Consider the following 25,951-nt stretch of genomic DNA (forward strand, 5'->3'; position numbering starts at 1 on the left):
CATGAGGTACAGATATAGAAAGCAAATGCTGCCTTAAATGTTCCCAGTCAATTGATGGGGACAGATACAAGCTGAAAAATAACCCTGCAATGGGGAAACACAATACCAGGTAGAGCTGTAACAGTGAACTTAAGTTCTTCCATCTGCATACCTACCCTTTCTCACTGATACTGAAGGTTACTGTAATGAAACTATAATAAGTAGGTTATCCTTAGAATTTTCCTGATGGTCATAAAGGCATATGTTATGGGCTTTATGCTAGAGTTTTAATCAGTTCTGCCCTTGATCTCTCTGTATTCAGTTTCCATACATCTCCCATGATCACCTCCTGGGATTATACTGGCTGTAACCCAGAACAAGTAATGAACAGAGAATAGCAGTGTCTAGAAAAATGCAGTGCTAAGAGTTAATTCAATGTGGTTGATACTACTAAGCATTAATTCTTGTTAGGGAACTTTCAATGAAGCTTGTGCATAATGTTTTTCCTTCCCTTTTTTGCACTCTGGTAGCTAAGGAGAGATAAACATAAGACATACCTGATTAGCACCCTAAATTCAGGCAGCAGGGAGACCAGGCTTAGAGCTGCACAGAGCTTTTGTTTGAGAGGCAGGAGAATTTCTTCATTATTATGTTAAAATGACAGGAGATTTCAATCTCAAAACATCAGAGACAGGATATTTACAAATAAGACTCTTTGGAGGCAGGCAGTTTCTGTGTTTCTTTGACATATTTGTCTATTTGTTGCCCTTTACCTAATGATCCACTCTTCTTAACTACCTCTAGCTTTTTGGCTTACATTTTGTACTTTTGCCTGAATGATGATCTGTCCGTGACTGAGGCTTATATCATCTCTTGATCCATCAAATATACTTTCAACTTCAGCTTAGAGTTGTGAAAATAACAAGGTATAATTACACATAATTGTAGCATAATGGGGACTTACAGTAGAGACCACTGGAATGCAGTCCCTGTTTCTCCATACTCCAGGTGAAAAGAGAAGATCTGACACATTATAAGAGGAAAAAAAGAAGAAATTACTTTCAAGAAAATATCTGACATGGAGAAGTAGCATGCAGAATTGTTTTAAAAGGGTGGTATTACCACATCCAAAAAACAGGAAAGAGCTATGTCCACATGATACATTCGTGCACATTTATTCTAGTGGCTTTGCTATTGCATTTCTGGGTACAACTTTGTTGTAGGCAGGTGTGGTGGAGGAGGATAACAGACGGAAAAGAAAAGGCAGAAGGAAATGTGGGAGAAATTTAAGGAAGTTTTTATCTGTTAACAGACTGAGAGAAATTGAAGGCAGCCTTCAAATCTCCCAGAAGCAATTTGAAAGTCAGGTGTGAGTTTTATGCTATCTATAGCAATTTTATCAAGAAAAGCAAATTTCACAAGAAAATAGGTGAACCTCTGTTTACACAGAGCAAATGAAACACTTGAAACAGCAAAATATTATGGTTGGATTATATTTCAAATGCAAAGGAGCAACATGAATATCACAAAAGTTGAAAAATTATGAAATTATGATAGCATTATGAAAACTTTAGAACCCTATACAATTGAGAAATAATTATTAATGGCAGCACTGTGTCTTGTAGAGTTGTGTGAAGTAGAAAGAATGAACTTCACATTTTAAAGAGAAAGTTGAGTGAGTCTTGAATAGCAATATTGAATGAAATCAGAACTGAAGGAGAAGCTTAAATACAATATGATTGAATTTTAGTTTACAGAATATTCTTTTATTTATACACTGACCTCTCAGAAGATACAGGATTTGCCATGTTTGGAGATTTTTTTGATTCTGAGAAAATACTGCAGAACAGACTGTTTAATAATATAACATTCAACATTTTCTTTCACATAATTAAATCAATAAAGAGAACTCCATAGTCTGGTTTTGAAGATAAGCTTGAATCTGAACCAGCCATAATCAAATGTTGTCATTTTGAAGTCTTTGAACACATAATATTAAGCGATTAACTTCATACCACTAATGACTTCAAGTGATTTAGTAACTGAAACCCAACAGTACATATGCAAATAGTCTAACTCTGACCATCTGTAACTGAAGCAGCCTAATATCTTGGTAAAAAAGAATATCTTAAAAAACCCTCAAGCTGATCTCCCAGTTACAAGCAAGCATCAGAACTGGAGTTTCTTTATCTCCTGTTCAGTGTATTCTTGAAAGAAGACAGACAGCTACTACTCACTGAGCAAGATAGAGAAATCAGGCAAGAAATTGTTATATTACTCCACTTTTGAGTGCCTGTGGTCCCTCTGTTATCAGGTGGTGCTCTATCACTAGAGAGGAGGACTGATATAGGGCAGGTTTAAGGCCTGCAGGTTTCAGTTATATTTCTGAGGTGTTATTTCCTGATGCTAGCTTTGATTTCACTTGTGCCAAGAACAGAAGATGCGCATATTTTGTGAATGGAACAGATTAAAAAAGAATATGCCAGCCCACTGTATCATTCACAATCAAAAAATCAATACACTCTAGAAAGCCTATACTTTATTTTGACTGTTTGTAAGTCTAGATAATATATGACTGCAGTAAAAAAAGCAAAACAAATGTCAGATTTTTAAATTCAATTCCAGGGAAAAAACGTCTGCTTCAGACTGTGTCTAAAGCTATGGCAGACGCTGTGTTTATGGTGCAGAGTCACCCTAAGAATGCTATGTAAGCTCGTGGTCATTATCAATGAAATTTTACCTTCTCCTTTCCATGAGGCACAACACTGTAAGGAGCTGTATGTAAGCATGTATCAATATATCTTATCTACAGGAAGAGATCTTTTATGATTAGGCCATTAAATTTAAAAAGACAGCTGTGGTGTCACTGTCTAGGGAATGTATATGATTACAGTTAGGGCTAGATATATTCTGACAAAATCATTGAATAACCTGATTATATATGAGGAACTCACTATCTGCCATCAGGATGGAATTGTACCTCTCAGAAAGACCCTGAATAGTCATTATGCTTGAACTGATCAAGTTGGTTTAAAAACATACCAGGCTACCAGGATGGTGACAAAATGAAGTGATTTTCTCTTTCCCATCTGAGAAGCAACATAGTATGAAACATGGAAAACAGATGTAGATAATGATGCTCTTAAAAACAACCCTTTTCCTGTCTGCTGTCCCCTAACAAAAGAAAGAGAGAAAAGCTGTGAAGAAGAATGACTTGGAGAAGATAAATTCTAAGTTCATCTTTTTACAAATGCATAGAAACCATATGCAGGAGAGGTATAATTTTACAGAAGAGAGACAAGATTAAATTAAGGAATTGACTAAGTGTGGAGAAAGGGACAGAGAGTCAGTACTTCAGAGACCTCCAGAAAAAGAACGTCCTTATCTGCTCAGATGTCTATGAATGTTAGTCATCTGAAGTAGGAAAATGATTAAATCATTTGGAATTTCAGTAGGTGTGTAGACTGCATTAGTTTAAATGGAAAATATTAATGACTAAGAACTCATTAAGTCTTTGTGTCTGCTCAACTTCTTTACTACCTGTTTGTGAGGAATGAAATAGAAAATTCATAGCTTTGAACATGGGGATAACACAAAAGTAGAAGTGTCACTGGTACGGTGATGGTCAAGAAAACCATGTGGTCTCATTTCTGCAAAAGGATTTGCTTGTCCTTCTCTTCCGGAGAAGCCATGGAGACCAAGGGAAGCTTAAGAAGAGATGGACCTATGTGAGACTAAAATATATCAGCCTGATAATTTTCAGCTGGAGACATCTAAGAGTTGTGGTATGTGTTTAATTTTATGCACAGTGAGTACTTCCTGGAAAGACAAACCAAGACAGTACATATGTCTTTGCGAGACAGATTCCTGAATTTAAAGTAGCACTGTGCTAGAACCTTAAATGTGTATCTGCCCATCAGATCAGTCAGTAAAATATTCATACCTGTCAGCATCTTCTTGTTTTACACTTTAAATATGTTCGCTTATTTAGAAATATGATAATAGTGGCAATGGGTTGCTCTACTGTTAGAAGTAGTGCTAATCTGTGACACCAATACCACTTATTAGATTTAGGTCTATCAAATTAGATTTAGGCTATCAGTTAACATAACTGTCTGTACACATACACATTTCCTTAATAAATCTAAATTCTTGAGAAAATGTTTGAAATAATGCTTGGAAAAGTAGCAAGGTGAAGACATAGCTTTAGAGAGCAGTGAAGAACAAGTAAGTTCAACACCTGTGTAGTTTAGGTTATTGCTAGAGGGTGGCAATTTAGTTCTTATGAGCCAATGAGGCTTTTGTCGTTGTGGCATTTCAACCAGCTATTCACAGGTGGCATGCTATTGAAACTGCACTCAAAATAGCATCAGCTTTTTTTAAGCCATAATGATAACTGAAAGTTTGGCACTCAAATACTTCAGCTCATTCGACTTTCAGCTTGCTCGATGGAGTTAGTTAAAGGAAGCACAATACGCTGATCCTCTGGCAATTGCACTGGAGCTTTTGTGGCTGAAAGTAAGCTTTAAAAAGAAAAGCTATACGTAACATAGCCACATATCATTTGGAATACCACTTTTCTTACCATGTATAACAATTGCACCTGACATTAGCAGCAGTGCTGATGTTAAAAGAATAGCACTAGGGACATTTCTTAGCTAGGGTCTTTGGCACTGCTGAGGCTGTACAAACAAAGGCTGTTGACTGTCGTTATCTGGATGTCATCTCTTTTGGGCTATACATCAGGAATCCCATTCAGTTGCTTGTGGGTAGCTGAGATACTGAAGTTCGCTTTTTTGAAAAAGCCCCTTGTGTATGTATATCCTATATAGCTTGGGTAATTAATATTTCATGCATTTTATCAACTATTTACATTGGATGAACTTTAATAACTTTAAGTTAGAAATACTTGAGTAAGATGCAGTTTAATTTAGAATAGGATTTTTCTCAATTTTAATCGTTAGGAATACATATATATTATATCTTTCAGATGAAAACTAGGCCAAAGAGAGGTCATTTTTCTTCTAGAAAATGTGCAACGCACCACTTTTTGGCAATTGTAGTATAGACGTTCATCTTAGAATGATTTATCTAAAATATCCAAAAACATTTTTTCTTAGAAAGATAAATAAACCTAGGAATATGTCTCTTTACACTTCTAAACCTTGGATAATGATTTGTTTCAGTTTATAGGTAGATAGTTATTGCTACCAGATTAGATTGTGTTAGTTTTGACTTTGAATTAGTGCAGGTGAGTACGTAATAATCAGGGCAGTGAGAATTCATGTTGTTGAAAAATGGATAAGTTAGCACTACAGATCTGCTTGTTAGGAATTTGGCCAAACAAATCATTTGAAAGCTGTTGACTTCCTTTAATCAGAAGATGGAAATGTGAATCAGACAGTTTGTAGGCTAGTGAAAAATGCGGACAGCTCTTTATCTAGGAGACAAAGTTAATGCTGAAAACCTGAAAAAAATATTTGAAATGAGGCAATTCTGGTTTCATTTTTACTTTGTCTCTTCAGACTATTTCACAAGCAGAAATCATTTTTCCCAAGGCCTTGCTATCAAAGTTTTACCTAGAAGGGAAGGAGAGAGTCACATGTATTTCAAAATGGTTCAAAAATCGTTCACTACTACAAAATCCTATATAAGCCTGCATTTCCAAAGCTGTAAGCGTGGCTTCAGGAACATTACTGTTCCCTTCACCCTTTCTCATTGTACAGTACGGTGCTTTTAGAAGAAGCCTGTTTTTTAAAGGTTGAGCTCTTCTTGTACAAGCTATATAAAATATTCTCTAATCATAGGATTTTCTTCGAACTGAGAAATTTTCATGCTTTGTTGAAAAATGCTTTAGCTTCAGTGTTGCTGTTCTATAGTTACCCACCAGTTTTATTGTACTTTGATAAATTTCTGCTCTCTGAGAGATTGACTGGGAAGATTCCAAGGTAGAATATTGGTTGAACTTTGTCTTTTGCATACTCTTTTATGGAAGAGCATTTAAAAAAATCTAAATATTCTTATCAGGCCTTTTCTGTGAATATTTTTACCAACAGCTTCTCTTGAGTACATTGCTCTGAAAACAATGAAAAAATGTGGATGTCTTTTTTGAGTGTTTAGTGCTTTTGTATCGCTCAATTTATCTTTCTAGTAGTCCTAAGGAATGGAAATTTAATTTGAGAATTCAGCCTCAGGCTCTTCCGGATGTATCAGCTTTTTCCTATTCACTCATTCCAGCACCCATGAGTCAGGGCACCAAATGTTCCCAGTGAGGCTGCTTCCAGTGCGCAGCTGAAGTTGCAAGCACTTAGTCACAGATGAAAGAGACATGGATGAGTATCTGTGTGGCATCAGATGTGCAAATGGGAAGGAACTTTCCCACCATGAGATGTCTGGGGAGAGAGCTCAAACAAGATGGCAAGGATCAACAGTATGCAGAAGCTAAAGTAAAGCAAACAAATAGTGGGTAGAAAAACTAAACCACTTATATTCTTCTACAATGTATTCATTCCACTGTCAAATTCTGAGCAGTTGCTAGTTTTCTTTAAATTACATCATGATTCATATAATTATTGCATTACAATTGTCTTAATTAAAGGACTCAAAATTTTGTAAAGGTTTCTGGCAAATAGGAGGGAAACTAAATGTGAAAAAATATTTTTTAAAGGAATTACTGCTTCCAGTATTTAAATGAATTCAGTCATTATTTGGCATCCTCTTTCTCAAGACTATATTTTAATGGATGATTATGCACTCTGACTTTTCCACTTTCACTGAAATTCATTTTTTTGTAAACATAATCTGTAATACAGATTCCACCAAGATGCAAGATGAAAACTTACAGACAGGATGAATTTGCTAGGAAAAAAAAAAACAAAAAAACCTACAAAATCCTACCTATTCTAATTATTGAGATGATCAGAATATTCTTACAATGATTTTATTTGCTTGGTTTGTTCAATTCTTTTTATGGAAGCATCTAAAATATTTTATTTTTCAGCTTAAAAAAATTAACTTCATCTATAGTTTTAGATAAAGTTATTTAGCATTTAAAACTACATCTAATAAGCTTACGTTAAATATGTATATGAATGAGGCTCGAGTCAACAAAAGAAATGAAGCAGAGAAAGAAAATGTTATGATTTATTAGATCAGTGAATAGTAAAACTTGTATCATTAAGTGTGCTTTAATTTTGCAAAGATAGTCTATGCTACAACTAATTGGGCAAAGTATTAAAAAAATGGATAAATAGTGTTGAGGAAGATTCACTGACACTATCACATTTATAACTAGTTTTAAACCTAGATGTATCTCCTGAGTAATGACAGTATTTTATATTTTTGATCAGGTCTTTAAGCCAGAATTCAACTTATTACTTAGAATTTCACAATGTCTCTGTAATTGTCTTTCTGTTTGGCTCAAAAATGCCTTTATTCAACCCTTAAAAGAGTTGAAGTGACCCAGTACACAAAAGTACTGCCTGATATAACATGCTTTCCCATATCACACGACATGATGCAACTGCATTTACTGTGCAAAATGCTTTATTTTTCCATGCAGTGTTCACCACGTTCCACATTTTATCCTCGAAGAAAATAGAACATTATAGGGTCAGCTTCTATATTAAAACTTACAGTGATAGAGGTTTAGGCTGTGATGACCAAGAAAGCTGAATTAACACTGACGGCTCTCATACCTGATCCTGGAAAAAGTTACAAGGACTCTAGCAAAATCTGGCATGCTGAAATCAGACAAGAGAAAAGGTAGAGTGAGGTATGGCTGAAATCCTGTCTGACATCTGTCAAAACTGTCTGCATTTGTGAAAAAAAAAAGGGATTGTGCACCCAAAAGCTGGGCCCTGATTTTTATGGCATAAGACCTCTTTTTTTAATCAGTGGTAGGCTTCTTAATTCAAGGAGCCAGGGCTTTAGGCTTACTTCGTCCTCAGTACTCTTTGCTTACAACTTAACCAGTAAGGTAAGGATTTCTACAGATAACTATTTTTTAGTGCTCCTGTTAGGTCTAGACTACATTGCAAACAGAAATGAAAAATTCATGGATCCACATGGCTATACCCAGAAGTCGGCTCTTATAAGTTTTGATTTGGATTCCCTTCCTAGGTCATCTCCTTCTGGTCTCGTTGGGTTTCCATTTCCTGACTGTACTATGCTCTATAGCGAACACGCTGGTGCTATCCTGGAAGATACTGAGCACAGGCTCTACTCCCTCCAAATTCAGAATGCCTCAGCACCAGTCTCCATTTCCTCATCAAATACTAGGCTATCATGTATTAAAGGTATTGTGAGACCATGGCATTTTTCAGTAAAGCTCATTGCAGTCTTACTGACTCATTTTGGTATGAGCTAAACTAGCATGAACAGTTATTTACAGTATGTGGAGAAGTGCCTGTTTTCAGGAAGAAGGATGCTTCACTGAATTCCTGTAATAGTACAACCTTTGACAAGTGGAGAGTTTTTACTGAAAACTACAGGTTCTGGATCTCTCACATCCAAGCAGACATTCTTGGATTTGTCTCCTGAACACAAATTTCTGAGTTGCGTGTGACTTGTAGCCTGGATTATATTTTCCAGTGTGAAGTATGTGAGGAGTGATTAAAGATACTGATTATGTAAACGATTGTAAAGTTTAGAATTGATAATTTAATACTTTGCTTTTCTATGTTTGCTGTTCCAAATTTCAGTAATATGTTTTTAGATTTTTATTTAAATCAAAATGTGAACGTAATTAAATAATCTTTTTCATTAAGTAACAAGAGTAAGGAATTTTTCAGGAATTCAGTGAGTAAATAAAGAAGTAGCTGACTTCAGGGCATAAAGAAATGAAATACAGAAAGGGAGAACGTACATGAATTAGCAGGACACAGTTTAAGTCTTAAGGCCTGCTTAGACATTGAATTAGTTAAAGATAGAGGTAGACTGAAGTCAACTGAGAACAACCAGCACTGGGATGTGCATCTTGTCCTCATCAGAATCACAGTCTCTGCCTGGAGTCTGTTGCAGCCTTTTACAGATATTCTCCTTAGCCAGACAAAACCAGCAGCTTTAGTTACCTGTAAACTTATTTCCTCTGGAGATCTGTGGTGACTCCATTATTTATTTCCTCATCCACCTACAGGCTGCAAAAATTTAGAACAGACAGGATAAAATTTAATGAGAGACCAAGTAATATATTTCCTTAATTTAACTTAATTTCTTTATTCCTTGCTTTCTGTTCTTATTTGGAAAATATAGTCTGCACAGTGTAGTCCATGTGTGTGATTATGTCTGCACTGTACTTTAGTGCAGTGTACTCTACTGCACAAAACCAAAAAGAAATCAGAGAAAACCCAAAAGAAACACACAAATCACTCAAGATAGAGACTACATTAATTTTGAACCAGAGAAAGACTGAAAAGCCACAGCCTACCAACATTGTAGGAATAAAGAACAGAAGGGTGGGCAAAACTTTTACTGCACACTGAACAATTAGTGGTATGTGAAACAGACAGATTCCTTTCTCCCACAGAGGAGTTGATGAAGTTTTAGGAGGCAGCTTCCGTTCTCCTTAGGTTAGTTATGTCCCAGCAGCAAGATGGGACATTCATTCAACATATGGGATGGACCAAAACTCTGAATCCCCAGGCTTGAGCATCATTCTTTATCTAATATCTTTTTCTAATGGTCCAGGTAGCTACATTCGTTTGAAGGCTTTTTTACCTATTGAGAAAAATGTTTATGAAGAAATGAGAAAAAGGACCTTGAGTGAATACAGGTACAGTGAAACCTATCAAGTTAAACTCATGTAGTAGGGTTTCCTATGTAGTATTACCTTTATTTAGCACTCTTACGTAACTATAGAAGTAAATCCCTTGAAAGTTGTATTCCCACTGACAGCCTCCCTGCTATTTTATTGTGGCATCCTCTATAGTTAATGGCCTATACAGCTTTCTTTGTAAGTTGTGATTTTTCAAGTCTTTATTGTAGCAACAAAATTGTTAGAAAGGGATTTCATCCTGGGAGTCTGGAAAATGAATTTTAGTTTAAACTAGTTTACCATGTCTAAATTAAGGCAGAGAGATATTTTTCATTTTTCACGTCTTATCCATCTTTTTCTTTAATAGGCCAATTTCTTTTCTGTTGTAAACTGATATGGTTCCCCTGAAGTTTGTAAAAAGAATGTTGGGTTTCTGTTTAGAGTAACTGTCTCAATAATCGTACAAGGATTATTTTACTGCTTTCAGTGCATTGCAGATCTGAGTCTGCAATTATGCCCTTGTGCACTTTTTCAAACTGATTGCCAGCAGTACAAGTTTATAATGCGTGAAGGAGATGTATAGATGCTCTGCATGGCAAAATCAGAAATGGGTTCCTGACTTACTGAATTATTGTGTTAGCTGCATTGTATTTTGTTCTTAAATTAACATCTGCATCACCTAAACAGTAATAAAACTCTCGTATTTTTTCATATCTAAGAAACTGTTATGCAGGAAAATGGCTCTTTTACTTCATCCATTGGCCAAAAATGTAATAAATAGATTGCATGTTCCATGGAATCTCAGACGTGTGCCTACTGAAGACGTAGAGATCTATGCTGGGTACGTGGTTGCAATACTAGACACCAACTTATTTAACAACAGCCACAAACAATCAAAAGAACAGCACTTCTTTTAATAAGAAAGCCACTCAGAAGAAAATCCCATTCTTTTGTGGAAGCAAGAAAGAAAATGTGCAGTAATATGACACATACACAAAATCAGTGTTCACCTGCTCTCCTGGACAGAAAAATTGCAGTATCTGACTATGATGTTGTGTGGTAATCTTAAGTTTTCTAACAAGGGCACTAGTGTCAGCCTCAGTTTTTTTGACATATTGCTGCCTCTGTAAATCTGTAATTTTAAAAGACACCAATACAAGTATCTGTAATACAGAAAAAAATCCTACCTCTCAATCAGAATTTTATTTTTTTTAAGAAAGATAAATAATTGATTTTACAGTGTACAAGATTTGACTCATAATTTTAAAGAATATCAAACAAATAGGCAGATAATGTACATATTTGTTTACTCACAGTGGAGTCTGATGAAGTTCTGTTCCTTCAAAGTCCACCTGCTAACTGGAGCACTATTATAAATTGGGTTTTGCAGAACACAGTGACCAATTTGCGTCTTGTTCCTTCAAGTGATATTGTGGTTCTGCCTGCTGAGATATGGTGCATATCTGAAGGGCAGGAAAAATATGTTAGCTTGGCTTGCCTCACTGAAACTATTGTGTGCCTTATTTGTTCCTTTTTAACACCAATATCTAGGCTTTATAAGTGTCTAAGTGTCTTTTGTATACATTTAGAAGTGTACCATAGTGAAATATTGTTACAGAAACCCTCTCTGACACATGATGACAAATCAAATATAAACAAAAAGAAAAAGAAATGAAAAAAAGTTATTAATGAGTTTTATATAAATATAAGAATACTATACACATTTGTTTCTAATGTGTCCATATTCAGTGATTTTATTATATTTTTATAGTATTCTGTCATTTCCATGTGATATTATTGAACTTTATGGTACATTATAATCAGTAATATTGCTTATGGTCTAATACTGTTGGAGCTTTGTGTTGAAAGTTCACTTTTTTATTGCAAATAATGTGCAGTTACACTGACTATTACGTACAATAAAATAATGCTCCCCAACAGATTTTCCTACAGGATCCTTTTAAAGCAGTCTATTTCATTACAGTTGTTTTTTTCCCCCATCTCCTCCTTCTAGTACAACATTCTGAGAAAAGCAATTACCTGGCTGTGAAGCATATTTCTTGAACAGCAGGATCTGGCTTAGTGGCCTGCTCCTTATATCTACAGAACTATTCCAGCAATGATGAAAGATGGAAAACAGGTGAATCTTTAGCATCTGCCTTCTAGTTAAAGAGTGGATTGTTTTTGCCTAACGGCTTTTTTAGAGAGGCAACTTAGTACTTTGTTTATGATTTACATTAATTTCTCCTCACCTATGCCCATGTGATGTTAAATCACCTAGTGCTTAGGTATTCATTAATCATCAGTGTGTATATGTTTGTGATAGAGAGAAAAGAAATAAGGCTTTCAAAAAGATAAATATATATTAAAAAGTCTTTGAATAAGGTTGTATATTTTACTTAAGACACAAATCAAAGAGAGCTTGATTTGTTGGCAAGAAGATAAGTAATTTATTGCTTTCTTCGGTAGATCCAAATAAATCTCTCTCCCTTCCTTCTGCACATGAGTTGATAAACAGTGATTCCCTCTTAGTGAAACTTAGGGAGGGGAAAGCTTGTTTTGTTTTGTTCTGTTTTGTTTCCTGATGAGGGCTAACAACAAACATACTAAAGTGCTTTTTTTTTTTTTTTTTTTTTTTCAAAACCAGAAGTTCTCATATGCAACAGCAAAATGTCTTCTGTTGCCTGCCTTTATGGTGGAGAGTCTGATAAAGGATTCAGTCTCTGCAGAGATCAGGTGAAGGATACAAGTTCTCCTTGTTTATAAAAGCATATTTTAGACTCCGCAGGTGTTTGCATCCAAAGCATTTAACCTTTTGTTTGCTTACCTGCATGGAGGGATTATTGGGTAAAGATCTCCTGAGCATTATGAAGTGTATCCTGGTACTTTGTAAAATAATTCTACTTCCAAATCAGCTTGGACTTCAATAAAAGTAGGTTGCTAGTCAACATACCACAGGATAAAGAAGTAAAGATCTGTCTGTGGTTAATAAGTGAATATTTTCAGGAAATGTAGTGAAGCTACTATTTTGTTCCATTTCTATTTATGGTCTGTGATGAAATAGTTTATAAATGGAATAATTTGTTCAATATGCAGTCCCTTTATTTTTGCATTTATTTCTACTCTGTGTAATAGAATAATCCAAATGACATGTACCTGAATCTGCAAATTGAATATTGCCTCCTAGTTACTTGCAATATGATAAAAATATTCAAAAAGTGGTAAATAAAAGAACGTATCTAATGTATCATGAGAGAAGAAATACGTAATATTGTAAATTAAAGAAGTGTGTGCTCTTAAGATATTAGTGATGATATTAAGAGTGATTTTTGATGCATCACACTAGTTGAAAGATGTCCAGTTTAGCAAAAAAATATTAAAAGTAGAGGAGTGCTGTTACCAAAGCTTGCTGATATGTAACTTGAAAAGTAACTGTATACTAATCCCAGCAGAACAAAAGATCAAAGTCCTATAAAAAGCAACATATTTCTATTAATCATGAAACATTATTTTGAAAAGAAACTGGAAGAAATTACCTCAGAGTTAAAACTTGATATTTGGTTATTTAAAGCTTAACAATTGGAGCTTAGATTCTGAAATAGCTTTGAGAAATGAAAATCTAGTAAAATATATAGTATGGTATGATATCTGTGTAAGATATGCTATGATACCTACACAATCACAGGCTATGTTATGGCTAAGGGGACAGAGAGAGATCGTCCCAGTTACTATAACCCGAAAGCTGTACCCTGGGGTTATTTTGTTTGGAAACACAACATCCACACCACATGCTTCCCATTCCTAACCTTGATTTCAGTTGGAGGAAAGTCTGGCAGGAGGGCAGAAAGTGAGGAGCCTTGCACTGTGAGCACAGTCTCTCCTGGATCCTAATCTGGTTGCTGAAGTAGATGCCTGAGGGAATGTCTGTGCTCACCAGAAGTGTGACTTTTCCAAACAATATCAGATGATCTAATAAAAGGCACTGATTTTCCCTGGGAATCTTGCCTCTAATGTAATCATAGCCATCTACATCAGTTGTTCTCTTTTTTTTTTTGAAAGAGATGCTCAGCTTCTGGCAGAGGGCTCTTTATTGTTCATTTAGCACCTTCCTCATTAGCAGTGTATGCTGTCACTTGCTTTACTTCCATTTCCCAGCAAGCCAGACTGTCCTTACACCATCTCCCTGCCTTCATCTGGAGCAAATGGTCTTTACGTCTCTATACTTGTTCTCTTTTTCTAGTTTTCTCTTAAAAAGATGCTGCATATGCACCCTAAATCCCATGTCACTTTCTATCCTGCTCTGTGTCCTCCCACTTGCCTGAACCCACAGTGGTTTCTGACATGTAATACTTCCATGCTCTCCTGTCTCTGCAAGTTGATTTCTCCAGTTTATCTCCAGTGGAAATCCTTCCCAGGAAGGCAAGAAACAACCTCAGCTGAGGAACATTTAATTAAAGACATTTGAGGCTGTGGTAGAAGCACTCAAGTACTGCTGATGTTTGAAAAATCAAAAATCTAGGCATGTCCTCTCTCCTTGTCTGGTCTTTTCTCTATTTGAGAGTCTGATTTTTAACAGCATTCAGGCTGGACATGCATTGTATTTGAAAAGAGAAACCACTTCAGTATCCTTGCAAGGAATTGTTCATATTTTCTGTTGGCTGTAGTCAACCCATGAAAGCATCAGTCATTATTGCAGTGTTGAGTTCCCTCTAATTTCATTTACTTTGCCCTTTCTATAAGTGTTTTCCATTAAAATGATTTATACTTTCTTTTTCTCATCTTCCTTCCACTACTTTTGGATTTCTCCAGATAAGTCCTCTCTCACATGGTGCTGTTCATGCTCATGTTCATGCACTGGATACCTCCTTTTGCTTAATGTAGCAGAGAATTCTCCCACAGTGTCAGTGTTTAAATCCAGATTTATCTTTATTCACATTTACAACATTTTCCCTTGAAAATTGTCTTCCATCTCTCCTTGTGTGGCATTCACTGTCATACAAAACCTGATATTAGTTTGGTATGCTTGCCTGGTTTCCTTAGAAACCTTTCTGAGTGATTTCCTGTAAAGGAAATTATCATCCCACATTTAGGATGGTACAGTTACAACTGAATAATGTTTTGACAGAATTATCAAAATTAAATTGCACACCTTACTTTAGCACCACATCTGAATTAGCCTAATTTGTATTTTCAAATTCTAAATGCCTTCTCTTCATTTTTGTGCTGCAGATCAATGTCCATCACGTTAAGAAAGTCATTGGATGATGAAAGGTCATGGCTAATCTAGGCAGAGAAATATTATATGCAGGAATTTCATTTTACAAATGTGATTTTAGATTAGATTTATGTTAAGATTTTTGGAGTCTTTTTAAGTGACAAACCAGACTTTTGCATCAAGCTCAGGAAATGTTGTTACATCAATTCTAAATTTTTGCTACTATGCTTTATTTCAGTGGCATGCAATGCATGCAAAGTTATATTGTGTCAGAGTTCAACCTCCACTTCAGTATCAAGAATTAATTGGGGATGTTAAGACTTTGATTCTCATCTTGTAATCAGCAGACTCATCCACTGACGGATGAGTTTGAGACTTCAGATACCATGAGTTTTGCAAGCAATTCAGACACAAAGTAGAACCATTTGTTTGATGTAGCTTTCTTGAAAGCATCTTTAGCCGATATATATCTGTTGCTTTATTACTACTTTTGCACCCCTCTGTACAGAAATATGTATGCCTTCTGTCATTGTTTTACTGACAGCATGGTACTGCAGGACTAGCCATATCTGACTGCTCTTAGTTTGCTTGTTTGTTCAAATGTAAATCAGATTTTATAAAGCCTGAGATAAAGAGTTATTATTAAGGAGTATAATACATGATCTATTAAGACAAATAATATCTTATTCTCTGCACTACATAATGATACCATATATAATAAATTGAAAGTAATTTGTTCCAACTGTTTGCTGCCATGAACTCGTTATTCAGAATAATCCAGTACATTCTGAATCTTTTTAAAACTAACAGTCATCTCATAGGAACTGCTTTCCATATGACTGTAGTGTAGACATCTTTTATCCAGATAATATTAAATGTATACAATGAAAAGAAATGTCCTCTTAGACTTTCCGCTGCAAATTAAATGATCTGAGCATTTCTAGTTTCAGATAAATCTGGAATTACTGGTCATATGCTAACTTACAATATTTATTCCCTCTTACTTTTTTTCTCATCCATATTACATTTGTGAGGAAAACACATTAAGGATGCAGTCTTATCACTGCATCACTCATCACAATGGAAAGGCCAGTGCTTGCTTTGGTCCTGTGAGCCCCTTGTGGTCAAAGTGTATGAGATTAAAATACCATGTTTCCTTGCTCTTTCCCTCCTGCTGCACACTATTATGCTTTGCCTGTGATGTCAATTCATTTTTCAAGATAATGTATAAAATAGTTGTTTTGAAATTTTATGAGTAACCTATTGAAACCCTGCTCCTTTTAAACTGGAATTAATTCCTGGATATAATACACATGCATTAAAAGCATACTAAGAAGGTGTTTTTGTGGTAAGCTATACATTACAAGAATCCCCCTACTCCAACCCTCAAAAAAGAAAAGCTTAATCACACAATAGACTTATAGAATCACTAAGGCTGGAAAAGAATATTAAGATCCTCTGTTTCAACCTCTGACCCATCAAATGATGCATCTTTTACAGTTGGTAGTAAGACGAATGGCCTTTTGAAACAAGAAAAATGGATTTTATATCCAATAAAATGTAAAAGCGTTTTGTGCAACTAAAAATGTATACATGTATGTGTACGTACTGTGAGATGTTAAAATGTTTTCATACAAAATCTTGCAAGCTGCAGTTAAATATTCACAGTTGGCAGCAAACAGATGTAGCAAGGTGAAGCTGTTTATTAGTTCTGGGCTTTTACTTAGTGTAACATAAAGTTCCTGTGTTAAGAGAATAACATAAGCATATAAGCTAGAGTTGATGGGCAATAAAATTTACATGGATGAAGCTTTCTGTTAATCAGTAATCATTGCTGTTTTTCTCTTTTGAAAGCTCATTAGTGCTTTAGAAATGAATATATGAATGTTGGAAAAAAAATCTTATTATGTTTGCTAATAATTTACTGGCTGAAATGCGTCTATTATATCATAGCATAAATTAATATGCTGTCATATCATTATTGGTTTGAATATTTCAGCGTAAGACAAATATCATCAAAAAGAGAGAAGCAGTATCCATTAGAATTCTGACATTTTTAGTAAGGATAAGATTTTAATAAGTTGCTTTTAAAGCTAATGCAAGAAAAGTACTTCTGATTTTGCTCTCCTGAAATTACAGAGTTTCTATGCAAACCACACCTGCTTTCCACCTGGGAATAATACAGGGATGCCATCCAGACTTGCAGATGTGGGATCAGGAAAGCCAAGGTGCAGGCAGAACTGAACTTGGTGAGGGACATGAAAAGCAATAGAAAGACCTTCTACAGGTACATTGGCCAGAAGAGACAGGAAAAAGCAAGTGTACCTCCTTTGGTAAATGTAAAAGCAGAACTGGCTTCTATGGACGAAGAGAAGGCTGAGGTAGTGAATGAATTCTTTGCCTCGGTCTTCACTGGTGGCCAGGATTCTAGTATTTCTCATGCCCCTGAGCCCTGCATCTCTAAACCTCTAGGTGGGGACTGGGGCAGTAAATCTGCCCCTCTGTAAGGGTGGAGCAAGTCCGAGACTACCTCATGAGACTGAATGTGTACAAGTCTATGGGGCCAGATGGAGTGCATCCCAGGGTTCTGAAGGAGCTGGCTGAGGTGGTTGCTGAGCCACTCTCCATCATATTTGAAAAGTTGAGGCTGTCAGGTGTGGTCCTGGATGACTGGAGGAAGGGTCATGTCACTCCCATTTACAAGAAGGGGAGCAAGGAGGACCTTGGGAACTACAGGCCAGTGAGTGTCACCTCTGTGCCTGGGAAGATCATGGAACAGATCATCCTGGATGACATGCTTGATCACATGAGGAGTGAGTGTGTGATCCGTGACAGCCAGCATGGCTTCACCAGAGGAAGGTCATGCTTGACCAATCTGGTGGCCTTCTATGATGGAGTGACAGCATTGGTGGACAAGGGAAAGGCGACCAATGTCATTTACCTGGACTTGAGCAAGGCCTTTGACATGGTCCCCCACCACATCCTTATCTCCAAATTGGAGGATGTGGATTTGATGGGTGTTCCACTCAACGGATAAGAAACTGGTTGAAAGGCTGCAGACAGAGGGTGGTCATCAATGGTTCTATGTCCAGGTGGAGGCCCGTAATGAGTGGTGTCGCCCAGGGCTCTGTCTTGGGACCCATGCTCTTTACATCTTTATCAATGACATCGATGACGGAATCGAGTGCACCCTCAGCAAGTTTCCTGATGACACCAAGCTGAGTGGTGCGGTTGACACAGTTGAAGGAAGGGATGCCATTCAGAGGGACCTCAACAGGTCAAAGGCTTGAAAGATGGGCCAGGGTGAATTTAATGAGGGTCAACACAGCAAAGTGCAAGGTTTTGCACTTAGGCCAGAGGAATCCCAGGCATCTATACAGACTGGAAGGACCAGTCCTAGAGAGCAGCCCTGCAGAGAAGGACCTGGGTGTCTTGATGGATGAAAAGCTTAACATGTGTCAGCAGTGTGCTCCTGCAGCTTGGAAAGCAAGTGGTATCCTGGGCTCCATCAGAAGAGGGGTGGCCAACAAGGACAGGGAGGTGATTGTCCTCCTCTACTCTGCTCTTGTGTGGCCCCATCTGGAGTACTGTGTCCAAGTCTGGAGCCCCCAGTACAAGAAAGAGAGAGACCTGCTGGAGAGAGTCCAGAGGAGAGCCACAAAGATGATCAGGGGACTGGAGCACTTCCCCTACAAAGACAGGCTGAGGGAGCTGGGCTTGTTCAGCCTGGAGAAAAGAAGACTGCGGGGTGACCTCATTACAGCCTTTCAGTACCTACGGGGAGCCTACAAACAGGAGGGAAATCGACTCTTTGAACGGATAGATAACAGCAGGACAAGGGGAAATGGTTTTAAGTTGAGGGAGGGAAGATTTAGGTTGGATGTGAGGGGGAAGTTCTTTACAGAGAGAGTGGTGAGGTGCTGGAAGAGGCTGCCCAGAGAGGTTGTGAATGGCTCATCCCTGGAGGTGTTCAAGGCCAGATTAGATGGGGCCCTGGGCAGCCTGGGCTAGTACTGAATGTGGAAGTTAGTGGTCCTGCATGTGGCAGGGGGGTTGGAGATTCATGATCCTTGAGGTCCCTTCCAACCCTGGCCATTCTGTGATTCTGTGATTCTGATGCCACTAATTTCCAGATCACTAGTAGCTCTCTTTCCATAAAGATAACTGATCTGATATCAGATGGATTTACTGGACTAAAACATGGAAATCTGGAGAGGTCTTGGTATTCTGAGTGGAGATACTCTCTTAATAGATGATTCAAATTGAAAAGAAACGCTGCATTAACATCATTCTAATGCATCAGTCTGGTTCACACCTATTAACATATCTCAGTGATAAGTAATGCATAATATTCTGTAAAGCCCACAAACATAAATATTATATGGTTTCTAGAATAGTATATAAAGCATAGTTTTAAATACCTGAACATTTCTGCTGTTGTTTTTTCTTTATCTTCCACCAACTGGAAAGCTTCTCCGACACATTCATGTTAAGGACGTGTTTTAATGTCAGAGACACAACTCTAATAAAATGTTCAGTGTCTAAAAGACCCAATATTTTTTATTGTATCCAGCATAAAATAGGAAATACATTATCTTCATTTGTGGATATAAAGCTTTTATTTGTATTTTTATACACTTTCTAAAGAATTCAGCTGTAGATCAGTCTCACACTATGAACAATGTGTAGTTTGTTGAATCCATTATGTAACGTATCTGCTGTATTGTTTTAATGTATGTAACAGTAAATTTGTTGCTGTTTTTGGTAAATGTAGTGTCATTAGCGTATTACTTAGTCATGTTCTGCAGTACTTTATTGTGCTCTTGTGGAATGCTATGAATTGTCAGAGCCAAAAACATTCTAACTAATAATTAGTGGCATCTAACATGTGATATTAATTCATAAAGAAGATTCCACCATGTTAACAATTTCCGCATCACCAGTGTAATAATTGTAACTCCAGCTATCTTCTTTCTGAGGACATTTTGTGCAAGTTAATGAACCTTGACAGTTAGTTCTTTTACTACAAAACATATGAGAATTAATGAGAGCACTAACACTTTCTTAAGTGCTATTCTTTAAAATAAGCGGGATGAAATGTACCTTAGATGTAAGAGTCTGCTGAAGGCATAGAACAGGTTTGTGTGTTACTTAAAGAAATCTAAGAAAGCACTAAAGAAAAGGCACTGGAGACTAAAGGACTTTGTTTATCCAAAGAAATTTCTAAATAAGTTAAATATTGGTATGCCAATTTATCCTTCAGTTGTATGTGGATTCCGTAACTCCCTTCAGCAAAATAACATGATTCAAAATGCATCATGCTTTAGTCTCTTCTGCCTTGTTATTCAAAATGTTCTAGAAGGATTAATCAGAGGTATATCTCAAAAAAATATTCGATTTACATATTCTTCCATGAAGTTTTAAAAGGCAACAAAAATGTTGGATTTGCTCCCAAAATGATCTTTGCAGATCTTTGCAACAAAAAATGTAAATATCATAATTGGGATGACTCAAAATGTTGCATTTAATTTTCAAAGTGGTTTTCAGTTTTGTTTTGTTTAATCAAAACTTTTATAATAAGTTTTATTAAACATATATTTTTAATTTAAAATGCATAACTACATATCTGTACATTTTTTTCAGGTTATTTCTTCAATTGAATTCACTGCATAAGTTTAAGAAAAGCTTCTTAAATGTTTTGCTAAATCTTGATATAAACTATTTTTTTTGGGGGGGAGGGGAGATACAAAAGCATGTTGTCTGCAATACCATTATGTCTTGGGGATTATAGGGTGTACATTAGAGCTAAACAACTAAATGTAGTGGTATAGCAAAGATTCTACATATTCTCAGAATCTCTGTGGAAACAATTTGACAATTTGCAATACTTTTTCTGCATTGGTCCATTCCATCCTATTACACAACAGCAGAAAGATAAAAGTTAATTGTAGCAGTGGGCCAGTAGGCTACACTGTGTATCGCCATTGATAGCCCGTGTTACCCAACTAGTTGACTTGAAATTTGGCATAGCTCTCATAGACACACAGATGTCACACCACAAAAAGAAGAGTGACTTTGTCAACTCATCTTCAGAAATCAATGAATTACAACTGGGGAACTGTATAGTTGAATGTTATCTTCCTTGTATTGGATATGGTGCTGGCAATGTTGGAATATTGCAAAGTTTGCACCAGGTTGGTCCTACAAATGCTCACATAGAAACAGAAAGAACATCATATGCAAGTTTGTCAGGACCTACTGAACAAATATGAGATTGAAGGTAACAATTTCCTGGCTTGCATCATTACTGGTGATGAGATGTGGTGTCACTATTATAAGCCTGAGTGAAAATAAATGTCCATGGAGTGGCGACATGCAAATACCCCATTGAATAAGAAGTTCAAGACGCAGCCCGCAGTGTGTAAAATTATGTGCATAGACTTTGGGATAGGTAGGGCATGATCTTTCTGGATTTTCTGGACCCTGGACAGACCACAAATTCTGACCACTACATTGAGATGCAGACTAAGCTGAAGGTTCAAACTTTCATGATCAGACCAGATGTCAAGTGCTATACCAGCTTGAAGACCGTGGAGCATGGCTGGAATGTCTGACCACAACCACTGTACAGTCCATATTTGGTGCCTTCTGACATCCATCCAATAAAATATGGACTGCATGAGCAGCATTTTCCTAGCAACGGCGTCATCATAGCAGCTGTGAAACAACAGGTCACCTCTGCTGGTGCAGATTTTTATGAGCTTGTGTTGGTGACTATGTTGAAAAAGAGTATTTTGTGTCAAATAGTGTTATTGTGCACTTTGTATCTGTTGTAATTTCCATGATAATAAACAGTAAGCTTTACTTCTGGAGCACCCTATACATGTCATTAGCAATCTGTGTTTCAATTATGCTTACAGTGAAATATAAAAGCTCCTAACATATTTCAGCCTACTCTATCATACTTATATTTGTCTTCCATTGTCTAACATATAGGAATAATGCTTCTAGAAATTACAAGAAAAATAAGAAAAACACTAAGCTTTGTGAGCAAAGATCAGCTGTTACTTGAAGCATACATCATTTTCAGTCTGTCACAACACTTACTATGTGATCTATCACAGATAGACATGTTTTATGTATTTTGTTGGAGTACATTTTGAATTGAAATCGTTGCTACTAATGAAGATCCCTGCTCTGATCAAGGCCTATGGATGCATACCTGCAATTTGGAATGCAAAGTGCGAGAAGGACATGATAGTTGTAATTACTGATAAGTAATCTGACAGGAAAAGAATTAAAAAAAGCACACTGTTTTTAAAGTGCTGTCAGCTTTTTAAGATTAAACAGAAAATTGCCAAAATGAGAGATTACAATGGCAATTTAAATACCCCTTTTGTTTACTTAGATGCTTTAAGACTTTCACCACCCGCTGGGTGCCTGGAAGTATGAATAAGCATTGGAGTGGCAGGCTTCATGCTGCTATCCAGTTTTCTGCTGAGGGACTGGGTGTTTCCTGACTTTGTGGGCTAAGCTCTTTTTCAAATGGATTGTGGATTTGAAAAAAATAAAAAAGTTATTTCTTCTTTGTTGTTCTTAGAAGAAATTAATTTTTTATTTAATCCTTTTTGAAAATTATAAGGTTTCTACAAATACAAAACATTAAAGGGGTATTATAGTAGTCAGTACTCTGAAAAAAGGAATGTTATTTAGGAGATTTATCCCACAAAGAGAATATATGCATTCATACTTGTGAAATTAGCAGAAATTGTTATTCTGTGGAAGGTCTGCTCTCTCAAAACTGTTGTTTTGAATGACCTGTACAGACACCAATTTGCAGGAAAAAAGCAAGAAACTCAAAGCAAATCTCTTTGTAATTCAATTACAGTGGGCCAAGGTATCATTCCCATAGTGGCAGTCAAACATACTAAGTTCAAGGAATAAGTGTTGAGGCACTGGAATAATTTCTTGGATTGTGGTCATGTTGGACTTACAACTTTTTATTTAGGCAATTAGTGTCCAGCTTTGGATACCAGTAAGGATTACTTGCTATTCTTCCAGCAAACTGTTTGACGGCAAAAAAGTAAAATTTGGTATATCCAAGGGTGGTATGTGTTTAGAAAGTCTCTACAGAGGTCAGGGTACAAGAAATAAAAAGAATGCATATTTAAATTTTTCATTAGTTTCCAATGATCATCTTATTGTTACTGTGAATAAACAAGAAATGAGAGAAACACCTAAAATAAAAATGAAAGATTTAAGAAAATACTTTTCATTTGTATAATGTTTAAATTTAGGAATTTGGAACTCTTTACAAATAATAATTAGGACTAGGGTAACCCTGAGGATATAAGCAGTTATTCTATTTGATTTTGCCAAAAGGTATATTGAGGCACAGAATTGGAATAAACTTATCCACGACAGTCTATCTTCAATGTCATTTGCAGAATTTAGAAGTCTCTTCTTACTTTTTTTTTTTTTTTTTTTTTTTTTAACACATGATAATAACCATAGAATTTTTAAAAATGGGGACATGTTAAGAGATGGCTGTTAGTGTTCACAAAAGAAAAATACCACAGCAATCAAGATACTCTCAGTAAAAGAGAGAAATGAAAAACTGTTGTGGGTGATGTACAGACAAATTTGAAAAGCTGTTGAGGATATAAAAGGGTTGCTACTTGTCTATCAGTTTAACAGCTGCCTTTGCTGTGCTTTTTACAACAGAAAAAATAAAAGCTCTCATCTGAGTTCATCAGGACATAAGAGACATAAAGACATGATTTCAAAAAGAATTACTTTGTTGAGGAAAAAGACAAAATGTTATTTTTTAAAATTACCCAAACGGTAATAGTTGATGTGGAATACTGGAGACTTGTATTCAATTTCTTATTTTGTCTTACTCAGAAGATCTTGCAGCCATGTACAGCACAACTCAGCTGAGTATCTAGCTGGTGCTTTCTGAACAGACTATGGATTTATTTCTGTTGCTAAAGCTATTTCATTTTTTACATGCAAACAGCTACTGGTGCAAGAAATTGAACTTAAGTAAACTTATCACTAATTAAAATTAGTATCTCTTTTACATCTTACATCTTCTCAACTTCCTTTGAAAGTAAGTTCTGTGGCTATTATCATGCCCTAAAGGGTATGCAGCCTTTTTGTTTTTTTTTTTTCCCCTATCATCATTGCAGAAGAATATAGCATAAACTACAATTACACCTTCATTTTGATATGCTGACATACTATTTTGCATTTATTGTTGTAGTAGTTTGATATCTCCTACTCATAGTGTATTCATCCTCATAGTACTTCTGTGATGTTGAGCAGATGGTAAAGTGAGTCACCAGGTACAAAGCTAGGTCAAGATCGGACAAGAAGACTGTGATGAAATCAGACCCAGGTTTTGTTCATTTTCTTGCAGACCTTTCCTTCATGCTTTTCTTGGAACCATGAGCATGTCACCATGTGGGAGAGTGGATATACGAGAGTATCCCCCCTTCTCTCCACACTCAGGAGAAAAGGGTGTCCTCTGGTGGCCCTTGCCTCTGGTGGCAAACATCCAGAAGTGATGATTTGAGCTTGGCACAGATGAAAACTGTATATTATGAAGTTCTTAAATTATGTTGGCTCTGAGACTGTCAAAAACAATCCTGAGGAAGATAAAAAGTGTGACTGTCTTGTGCTTTCCCTTACTCCAGCACGCATTGCATACTATTGAGCTCAGTCTGCAGATGATTAATTTCAGTCTATTGATTCCACTGGCAACTGATACAAGTGTCTCTTCTTGGATAAGCTTGCTGGGTTTGTAAGGACACAGGAGCTGTGAGTGATGTATTACACTGTTCCTGTGCAGCCCTTTGCACAAGGTAACTGTCTGGCACCACTTCTGTGAAACGCAGAGGATATGTCTGAATGTGGCAGCCTCTTTTCTGGGAATCTTCTTCTCCTAGAGTGAGACACTTGTTTCCTAGTCAACTCATTTGGAAAGTGTGTTGTCTCTGACACTGACAGCCTGCGTGGCAGGGGAGGTGATGGTACCTAATTTAACACGCTTAAGTGATGCCGAGCTTTAACATTGCTAAACATGTATTCCATTAGTCTATCAGTCACATATTAATTTGTGTGAAATGTAAACACATCAGCATGACATGGGAAAGGTCCTCAGAAAATAAACAAATTGACCTTTTATATTAGTGCTAAACTGACTAAATGGGAAAAGAATGCAATTTTTTGAATGTCAATTGCTGCCTCTTCCCAACAGTCTTCTGGAGTCTAATTTCCTCTTCTCTTACCCTCTACTGTCCTTTACACTCCTCCTTTTGTGCTATGTTCTCAGGGAACTATTACTATTGTTTTGTTTTTTTAACTTGAGACAGATTTTTTATCAATGAAAAATGTATCTTTTGGTATTTGGTTTTATTTTGTTCTTGTATTTGGTTTTATTTTGTTCTTATACAAGAGATGCTCTGAAAATAATGCCTCCTATTTTATTATGTTGGCTTAGAAAATCAGAAGCAGATGCTGGTGGTGTGATAGCAGAGGTTGAACTTTCCGAGCAGTATTCTGTTCCATTTTGTTGCTGTGTGACAGATGGCAAAAGAGAGGCAGCATGACAGAATGGTGTCTGACATAAAAGTGCATATAAAGCAAAGGTGCGTCACTGAATTCCTCCACATGGAAAAAGATGGCACTCATTGACATTCATTGATGCCTGTTGAATGTTGAGATGGAGACCAGTCAGTGAATGTGAGCACACTTTGGTTGTGGGTGGTGCATTTCAGCAGTGGTGACAGCAACAGTGGTGATGTCCACTGGTACATTTATTTACAAGTGCAGCATGCCGGTTCTTGTTGATCACTGGCAAAAATGCATAGCTAATGATGGTGACTATGTTGAAAAGTAGTGTTCTGTAGTTGAGATTTTGATGTATTAAATTGTATTATTGTACTCTTTGTATCTGTTGTAGTTTCTATGGAAACACGCAGGAAGCTTTACTTTTGGAG

At 36.5% G+C, this 25,951-nt stretch overlaps 1 protein-coding gene across 1 annotated transcript in view; it reads left to right on the forward strand.

Moving 5' to 3' along the window:
* The window catches only part of NALF1 (NALCN channel auxiliary factor 1), a 455,149-nt gene that overhangs the window by 26,777 nt on the left and 402,421 nt on the right, over positions 1–25,951 (forward strand). The window lies entirely within an intron of this gene.

The sequence above is a fragment of the Phasianus colchicus genome, chromosome 1, assembly GCF_987193195.1.
Source record: "Phasianus colchicus chromosome 1, bPhaCol1.hap1.1, whole genome shotgun sequence".
NCBI classification, from domain to species: domain Eukaryota; kingdom Metazoa; phylum Chordata; class Aves; order Galliformes; family Phasianidae; genus Phasianus; species Phasianus colchicus.